Source organism: Lipotes vexillifer, unplaced genomic scaffold (assembly GCF_000442215.2).
Source record: "Lipotes vexillifer unplaced genomic scaffold, Lipotes_vexillifer_v1.1 scaffold916, whole genome shotgun sequence".
NCBI lineage: Eukaryota > Metazoa > Chordata > Mammalia > Artiodactyla > Lipotidae > Lipotes > Lipotes vexillifer.
This window is the reverse complement of record NW_006798383.1, coordinates 3,679,715-3,689,272: the sequence shown is the minus strand read 5'-3', so window position 1 is coordinate 3,689,272 and position 9,558 is coordinate 3,679,715.

Genomic DNA, 9,558 nt, shown 5'->3' with positions numbered 1-9,558 from the left:
GCGCCCGGGGCGCCCCTCTTCCTCCCGCTGGCGCTCCGGTTCTGGCTGGTAGCGGGCGGCGCGGGGGCTCCGGCGCGCTCCCCCGGGGCCATAGAGTCAGGGCTCCCGGAGCGGGCGCTCAGCGGCTCGGCCTGCCCGGAGTCTCGGCGGCTCGGCGCCGGCTGGGTCCCCGCCCGCGGGCACGGCAGAGGCTGCAACGTGAGTGGCGCCCTCCCGCCGGTGGCTCGGCATGGAGCGGGGCTCCGAGGAGCGCGGGGTGTGCTGGGCGCTGCCGCGGTGGTGGGTCTCCCAGGGCCGCCACGCTCCAGCCCCCGCGGGGTCCCTCGCGCACCCGCCGCCCCCGCCCCCAGCAGTCGCCAGGATTCCCTCGCTCCGGTTGTTATGGTGACAGCTGCGCCGGTGAATGAGCGTCTTAGTGACACGCGCGCGCCCGCTCAGCCAGATGTGGCCCCCGGTGCGCCGCGTTCCCGGCTGCCACTAGTCCTCCGCGGCCCGAGGGGGGTGGGGGGTGGGGCGGTCCCTGGGCCCGAGTTGGGGTCAAATATCCGGCAGAGATTGAGGCTCCAGGGGTTGGGTTTATTCCTCTCACCAACAGTGGAACTTGGTCCTGAAAACAAGGGAAACTGTACAGCAAGAACGGTGAGTTCCCTGGGTGCCAGGCCCGGGGCGAGGTAGCCCTAAGTTCCAATTTCTCTAGCACCAGGTTCAGTGCTCGGCACATAGTAAAACTCCAGAAAAAAGAATTTTTATAGAGTGGATGGATGACTGAATAAATGAAGTGAGATGAGGAATCCCAGCGCTTGACCCTTTGCTCTCAGTCAGATCCAAGGGGCGCTGGGACAAAGGCTCAGAACAAGAACACCAGGCTGTTCAGTTACGGGACACATAGCGTTGGGGGGTCTTTAGATGAACACAGACTGGACCTAGGAGATGGGATGGAGGGCCAAGGTGTGGGAACAAATCTCAGGGACAAACTGTCAGAGAACCACCAAATCTGAACCAAGTGGCTCTGTCAGCTCTCAGAGGTGGGGGCCTCTGTGGCCTGCAGCAGTCAAAGAAGGCTTCCTGGAGGAAGGGGCCTTCAGCATGTCACCTGTTCACATGACTCATCCATCCTGGAGCTCAGCACTGCTACCAAGGACCTGCAGGAAGGGAAAGGGAGTCACTCTCCTCCTGCCTAGACATGGGGGTATCTCCTTCTGCCTGTCTTATCAGGGCTAGAAGGTGAGACAGGTTCCCCCCAGGACAGAGAATCTGCCTTCCTGCTCCTCTAGATCACCTCTAGCTCCCTGACTGGCTTACAGCAACTCTGATCCAGAATCCAGAAAGGACGTGGGCTGGCATCAGGCATCTTGTCCATCCTCTTCTGGAAGTTTCTTTCCTCAAGTCTCCATATGACAGCTCCTCAATATTCAGGCACAGTTCTTGTGTCACCTCCTGACCTTCCCTGACTGCCCGCCCCAGCTAGAGAACCCTCACCACTCTCAGTCATGTTCCATAGCATTACTCTATGTTATCTTCTGGAATTAGTTTGAAAGTAGCCTTTCCCCCTGGTTTCTGTTGTGCCTCCCCCACTAGAACATAAGCTCTGTGAGGGGAGAGAACAGGACAACTCCATTCACCATGATGTCATCAGTCCCCAGGATTATGCCTAGCACATGACAGACTGTCCAAAAATGCTTGTGGAATGGGTGAATCGCCCTGCCTGCCAGCAGAACTCCACCGAGAGCCCTGGGAGGAAAGCCTCTGAACCACCATTTTCTCCCTCCCCCGCCCTCCACCCTCACCCCATTGCAGGCATCACATCCTTAAATGCCTGGGACTCCAGGTGAGCTAGAAATATCCTTGACAGCTGCTCTCTGGGGTCTGGAGGGAAAGACAGCCCCCACCCCTGCCCCCAGCCTCTTAGATGCCCAGGATCATGTGCCCAGCCAGCTGCAGAATGGACGTGGCAGGTCAGGGGTGCTGTCTTTTTTGGGCGTATCTCCCCCAGGCTCACTCCAGCCAATGACTCATGCATCAGAAATCCATGGGCTCTGAATGGCAGCACACTCACACATTTGCACACACACCTCTACACTCTCTCACACACTCACTTCTACACAACACAAGCACACACACACTCTCTTGCACTCATATACCCCCTGAAGTCTGCTGGAATGAGGTCACTGTGGGCTACTGCTGACATCGGAATAAATCTGAAAACTCTGTATAGATGATACTAATTCCCCCGGAGTGTGGGCCAAGTGCAAGCCCTTGGTAGGATTTGCCAACAGTGGCTTGCGGGAAGGCTCATCGCCTCCTTCCCTTCCTCAGGAGGAGGGGCTGGGGCATAGGCCAGGGATGGGGGTGGGGTGAGGCCCCGAAGATAGAGGATGGCAAGGAGGTCACAGGCCCCACGTGGTCTAAACTTGGGGCTGTGGGCCAAGCAGGGGAGAGATGGAGGAGGTCAAATGGAAGGGAAAATGAGGGGACCAGACACCGGTGCCTGCCTGAAGAGTCCAGAGGCTCTGCAGCTCAGGACAGGCTGATCCGGGGGAGCCGCACCGGAAGGTGAGAGGCATTAGGGACCAAGGCAGGGAACTGAGGGCAGGACAGAAATGTCCCCTGATCCCAGAGGGTTGAGGAGATAATGAGAGTATCAACAGGGCTGGGATTAGGATGAGACAAGGGAGGCCTCCCTGGTGTGAAATGTAAGGAGGCACTCGCTCTCAGCATCGTGCAACACCAACCCTGCGCTTGCTCAAGCTTAAGCGTGATGCCTCTGAAATCTTGTACCCCATGTCACCTCCCTAGACTGGCCCTTGTTTTTCCAAGGAGTTCTGTGCTGTGGGAGGGGACACCACTGTCAAGTGCAACTGGCTGGAAGTCTCTGGCCAGGCAGGGACCTAGAGGAGGTAGGTGTGGCTGCATGGGACCCAGAGCAGCTGAGAGTGACCCCTCTGACAGGTCCTGTGCCTCAGAAACCCTTTCCTGGCAGGGGTGGTTGGTTAGGCCCAGCTCAGAGGAGCAAAGAACCACAGCACACCCCTCCTCCTGGACCTTGGATGGAATCCCTGAGGCCTTCAAGCCATCCTTCACCAAGGCGGCTGCCAGGAGGCGGGGAAGCAGCCTGTGCAGCCGAGGGCCCTTCCCAGCCCCAATCAAGAAGGGAGGAGGGAGAAGGAACCAGCCAGGGAAACGGCTGGCTGGATGAAGTCACTGTTTTGGTGGCTTCAATGGAAGCTATTAATACCCATAAGGTGGTGCTCCAGCACCTGTCACCGTGGCAACCCCACCTCCCCAGCAGCGTAGATTCTGAAGGCGCTGCCCAAGGAGGTGGGTGTCAGTGCATATGTGTTTGGCTGTGTGTACACATGTGTCCGTGTGGGTGCTGTGAGCTCTCACAGCAACGCGCAGGAGAGGAAGGACCCCAGGCAGGGACTCAGTGTGGAACCGGGGCTCTTTCAGCAGCAGCTCTGGCCCCCAGTCCCCCCTTCTCTCTCCCTCGTTTCTCTCCCTTCTGGTTGGCTCCCTTCTCTCTCCCCCTCTCCCTCCCTCCTTTTGTCTTTCTCCCCTTCTCCCTGCCCTTCCCTGCTTCTCTCCATCCCCGTCACTTTCTCTCCTGCTGTCTCTCTGCCCTTGTTGCTCCTTGCTTGGTCTCCTCCTGCTGGCTCACCTCTCCCTTCCCCTTCTTTCTCACTCTCCACAGCTCCCAGATCAGTTCAAGTCTTGAAGCGTCTCCATGTTGATAAAATAATAAAATATTTGACTGAGAACCTCCTTTCTTCCTTCCCCGAGCCCCTGGAGACTGAGCCCAGAATGAGCCGCAGGAATGGTCCCCCACCAGGCAGGCAAGAGTGGAGTTCATCTAGGCCAAGCCAGGCTCCCCTAAACTCGAGACCATCTTCGTCAACAGCATGACACTTCCCTCCCTGTTGAGAAACTAGCCTTAAAACAGAAAACAGCCACAGCCACCCCTGGCTGGGATACAAGGCCCCTCTACCATCCTCTGAGGCCCAGCCCATAGTTATCAAGCCATCAGAAAACATGTACAGAAGTTGTCCTGCTTGAACTGCAGGGGGCAGCTGGACATCTTAGATGGGGAGATCCCTGAGTTCATAGTAGATTCTTAACAAATATTTATTCGTAACAAATATTTATTCAACAAATCAATGAATCAATAAGGCAGTGAATTAACCTATCAATACAGCTACCCAGTAAGCCCAAGAGCCTTGTCCAGAGCAGTCTTTCTGGCCAGTGTCCTTCTCAACAGTACCTTTGCCACAAAGTTTTCCCTGAGGCCAGGCCTTTCCTCTGAATGATGGGAGTCTTTGCTAACCATCATAGCATGGAATGGCCACCTTACTGCCCTGTTCCTAGGCGCTTTGGGATTCAGCTTCATTCATCGCTCCAGTGACCGTATTGAGCACCGCCTGTATGCCTAGAACTGTTCGAGGTGCAGTTTCATTGCCAACACTATGGGGGAGCCTGTCCTGTGCTCTTGTGTACTCCAGTCCAGTTTCCTACCTCCCAGGACTAAGTTTAGTGCTGAACACACTAGTAGTTCTCAGTATTGTCAAGACGTCCGTTCTTCCCAACTCGATCTATAGATTCAATGCATCCCAAGCAAAATCCCAGCAAGTTATTTTGTGGATATCAACAAACTGATTCTAAAGTGTATAGGGGGAGGTAAAAGACCCGGAATAACCAACACGATATTGAAGGAGAAAAACAAAGTTGGAGGACCGACACCACCCAACTTCAAAGTTTACTATAAAGCTACGGTAATTGAGACAGTGTGGTATTGGTGAGAGAACAGACAAATAGATCAATGCAACAGAATAAAGAGCCTGGAAATGAACGTAGCCAACTGATCTTTGATGAAGGAGCAAAGGAATATAATGGAGCAAAGGTAGTCTTTTGAACAAATGGTACACGAACAACTAGACATCCACATGCAAAAAAGTGAATCTAGACACAGACCTTACACCCCCACTCACAAAAATTAACCCAAGATGGATCACAGCCCTAAATGTAAAATGCAAAACTATAAAACTCCTAGAAGATAACATAGGAGAAAATCTAGATGGCCTTAGGTTTGGTGATGACTTTTTAGATACAACACCAAAGGTATGAACTGTGAAAGAAATCACTGATAAGCTGAACTTCATTAAAATTAAATTTTCTGCTCTGCAAAGGACACTGTCAAGAGAATAAAAAGACAAACCACAGACTGGGAGAAAATATTTGCAAAAGACATATCTAAAACAGGCCTATTCTCCAAAATATACAAAGAACACTTAAAATCCAACAATAAGAAAACTCAATTTTTTAAATGAGCCAAAGACCTTAACAGACACCTCACCAAAGAAAACATACACATGGCAAATAAGCATTTGAAAAGATGTTCCGTATCTTATGTCATCATGAAAATGTAAATCAAAACAATGATGCCAGGACTTCCCTGGTGGCGCAGTGGTTAAAAATCCGCCTGCCAATGCAGGGGGCACGGGTTTGAGCCCTGGTCCGGGAAGATCCCACATTCCTTGGAGCAACTAAGCCCATGCTCCACAACTACTGAAGCCTGCGCACCTAGAGCCCGTGCTCTGCAACAAGAGAAGCCACCTCAATGAGAAGCCCGTGCGCTGCAAATAGAGAAAAGCCCAGGCGCAGCAACAAAAACCCAATGCAGCAAAAAAATAATTAATTAATTAAATTAAAAAAACAGCAACAACAACAACAATGATGCCACAGCACAACTATTAGAATGGCCAAAATCCAGAACACTGACAACACCAAGCGCTGGTGAGGATGCAGAGCAACGGGAACTCTCATTCACTGCTGACAGGAATAAAAACAGTACAGCCACTTTGGAAGACATTTTGGTGGTTTATTACAAAACGAAATATGATCCACCAATTGCACTCCTTGGTACTTACCCAAAGGAGCTGAAAACTTATGTCCATACAAAAACCTGCACGTGGATGTTTATAGCTACTTTATTCATAATTGCCAAAAGGTGGAGGCAGCCAAGATGTCCTTCTGTAGGTGAATAGATAAATAAACTGTGGTACAGTTTATTATCCATTCAGCGCTAAAAAGAAATGAGCTATCAAGCCATGAAAAGACATGGAGGAACTTTAAATGCACACTACTAAGTGGAGTAAGTCAATCTGAAAAGACTACATACTGTATGAAAAGCATGACTATGGCAGGAAAAAGATCAGTGGTTGCCAAGGGTTAGGGGGAGGGAAGGATGAATGGGTGGAACACAAAGGATTCTTAGGGCTGTGAAAATACCCTGTGTGTTGCCATAATGTGGATACATGACATTATACGTTTGTCTAAACCCATGGAATGTACATCACCAAGAATGAACCTTCATGAAAACTCTGGACTCCGGGGTATAATGATGTGTCAATGTAGGTTCATCAGTTGTAACAAATGTACCACTCTGGTGGAGGATGTTGATAATGGGGGGGACTACACATGTGTTGGGGCAGAGGGTATACGGGAAATCTCTGTACCTTCCACTCAATTTTGCTGTGAATCTAAAACTGCTCTAAAAATAAAATCCGTTTTTTTAAACTGAATCATCTTGCCCCTCTCCTGTAGTGCACACACACTGTAGACTGATGAGTCTCAAACTCAGCATGCATCAGAATCATCTACAGGGGGAGGGACATGGGAAGAACGCCTAATAAAATGCAGATTCAAGGGCCTTGCCCCAGGAGATTCTGGTTCAGTAGAATCTCATGCAGGTCATTAACTGATCACACTTTGGGAAACTGTGAACATGGACATGTGTTCTAGGTGAGAGGATAATGTTTAAAGAATGCCTGCAGGCTTTCCTGGGGAAAGTTGAACACCATATGGGGCCAGACCAGCGCAGGCTGCCACCCAGGCAGGCCTAGTCACGTTAGAAGGTAGGGCAGGAGGTGGCTGTACAGGGAGGGGTAACACCTGCTCCCTCCTCTGCTCCACAGACAGACTTGCCTCCTGGGAGGCAGCCCCTAGGTCCGGGACTAATTGTAAGATCTTCACAGACCCCCAAACTCTTATATTTGGTGCCTAACTGTATAAGGTCAAACATAGTAAAATATACTACACCCCACGTCAAACATAATTTTCCTGTCTTAAACATTTTGAAAGGATTTTTGTAAATTTGGCTTTTGAAATCACTGGATTAAAAGGAACTCACTGAATTTACAATTGGTTTTATTTCTAAACAATCTTGCATGTGTTGGAGTTCTTGCCAAGTGAGAAAAACCTACGATTGTCTTCAAATATAATGAAATATTTATGAGTATTCATTTAACAGTTAATGAAGTTGCCACAACATTGTTTTACAGACATTTAAGTAAACATTCCTTAATTTTGATTCTGAAGTTTTCCTTTCATAATTTTGAGCCAGTAATATTTTTTTCCAGTTTTAAGCAGATCCTTAGAAAGCACCTAAGCCTAAGTCCTGGGCCTATAGTGCCTATGGATAAAATCCAGGCCTGAGACCAAGCATTCTTAAGATTGCATCTAAAAGGACAGATGGAGAAGCTGAAAGAAAAGTGTGCAACACCAGAAAGAGGGCCACATGTATCCCTGTTTGGAAAACTTGTTTAGTAATTTCAAACAGCATCCCTTGACCCATCTCAGGGCCAGGTAATACTGGCTTAGGTAATACTGACAGGTGATATTTATGGAGCACATAGGCATACATACCAGGCCTTGGTCTAAGCAATTCATCTGTATCAATTCATTTAAGCCTGGTAATAACCCTATGAAATAGCTATTATTATTATTAGCAGCTGCAACAGCATCCCCATTTTACAAATGAAAATCCTGAGGCTTAGGAAATTTAAGATACTTGACTAGGAGCTGATAAGTGAAGCACTGAGGTTCAACCCTAGGACGGTCTGAGTCCAAATCCCTGCGATGCTATGCCTGCCCCAGGATGGGATTCCTTTAGTTGCCAGCCTGAGGAAGACACCTGTTGCAGGGGAGATGTCCTCCCTGAGTTCCTGAGCCAGCCTCCTCCCCCCATAGAGACCCTGAAGACTCCCAGGGGCTTTGGCTCAGCTCTCTGGAAGTTAGCCAGGAAGCACATAGCCACTAATGAACACGAAATAGATTTTAAAATAACAAAACTGAACTCAAAGAAAAATGCTCAAAGTGAATGTAATACCCCAACATGCTCTTTCTCTCATAGATGTTTTAAATGACCTTTACTTGGCAGGAAAGCTTTTCTAAGAACGTTACAAAGATCAGAGAATCATAAAAGAAAAGTATGATAAATAGGACCACATAAGAATTTAAAACTCCTTCATGGTAAAAGTTGAAAGACACATGGGAGCCAGGAGGCACATCTCCAGTAAGTCAACAGCCCTCAGTCAGTTCAAACGCCCTTCATCCCTAGACCCAGAATAGGCAACAGCCTTTTCTCCACTATTGCTGCCAGGGTAGCCTCCCACTTCTATCCTCCTTTCCCAGGAGACGCCCCAGAGGTGCTCGCTTGCTCCGACCTTCACCCTTCACCCAAAGGCGCTTCAGGGGGACCTCTTTCCAATGAGAGCAGCCTGTGGAAAGTTTTCTCTCAGCCAGGTGAGCGGGCTTGTGAGTCCCACCCTCTCTTCCCTCCTGTCCCTCTCAAGTTCTCTCTCTAGCCACCACTAGGTGGCGCTAGACCTCCATTAGACTCCCCTTTGTCTCTGGCAAACTTTGGTGGGGGGTCCTCGAGTCAATCAAAACACCTTTAAAATGTGTACAGGTTGCTCTTTTCCTGTTTCAAAACGGGAAGAGAATTTGGGAGGGCAAATATATCTTTATAGCTTCCATTAACCACTTCATTAGAAAGAAAATATGTCAGTAAAGAATTAGCCCTACTCTGTAGCCACCCAGATGCTACCCTCTGGGCATGTTTGCTTCACTGAAGCCACTTTCTCATCTTTCATTCTGAGACTGGATCTCCAGCAGAAGAGCCCTCCCCATCACAGACACTCTCTCCCAGGACGGAGAGAAACTCCCCAAACTTCAGGCAAGCGGAGGTCCTCTCCAGAGCGCCCCAGCTCACACTGCGATGCCCCACTGCCTGCGTCTGGTACCTGAGGTAGGTACCTGTGCGTGCCCAGCACCAGCACAGCACCTAGCTGTGGGCTCTGCACATGCCCAGTGAACAGCTGTTGTCATGTGGCCAGAGCTTGAGGGTGTGCAGCCAATGCGCCCAATCACCCTCAGAACTGGGACTTGCCACTCCTGGCCCAGGGCTCTCCCAAACACGTCTCAGAAGTCTCATGAGCTTGTGGGCACAGGCAACAAGGAAAAGGGGGGTGCCCAGGGTTACCCTGACTTTCATACTTATGGAGTAAGAGTAAAATTCAGAAACTCCAGCTGGATGGGTGTCCCCTCCCCCAGGAGCACCTCACCTGTTTTTGCCCCCAAGTCTCTGCATTTGGCCCGACATCCATGTCTGATGCCACCGCTGGTAGGACCTCCACACCAGAAAACCCGCCCCCCTCACAGGGTCTGGAAACCACTTCGTTTCACTTTGGTCAGAAAATCCTTTTTTTTTTTTTTTTTTTTTTT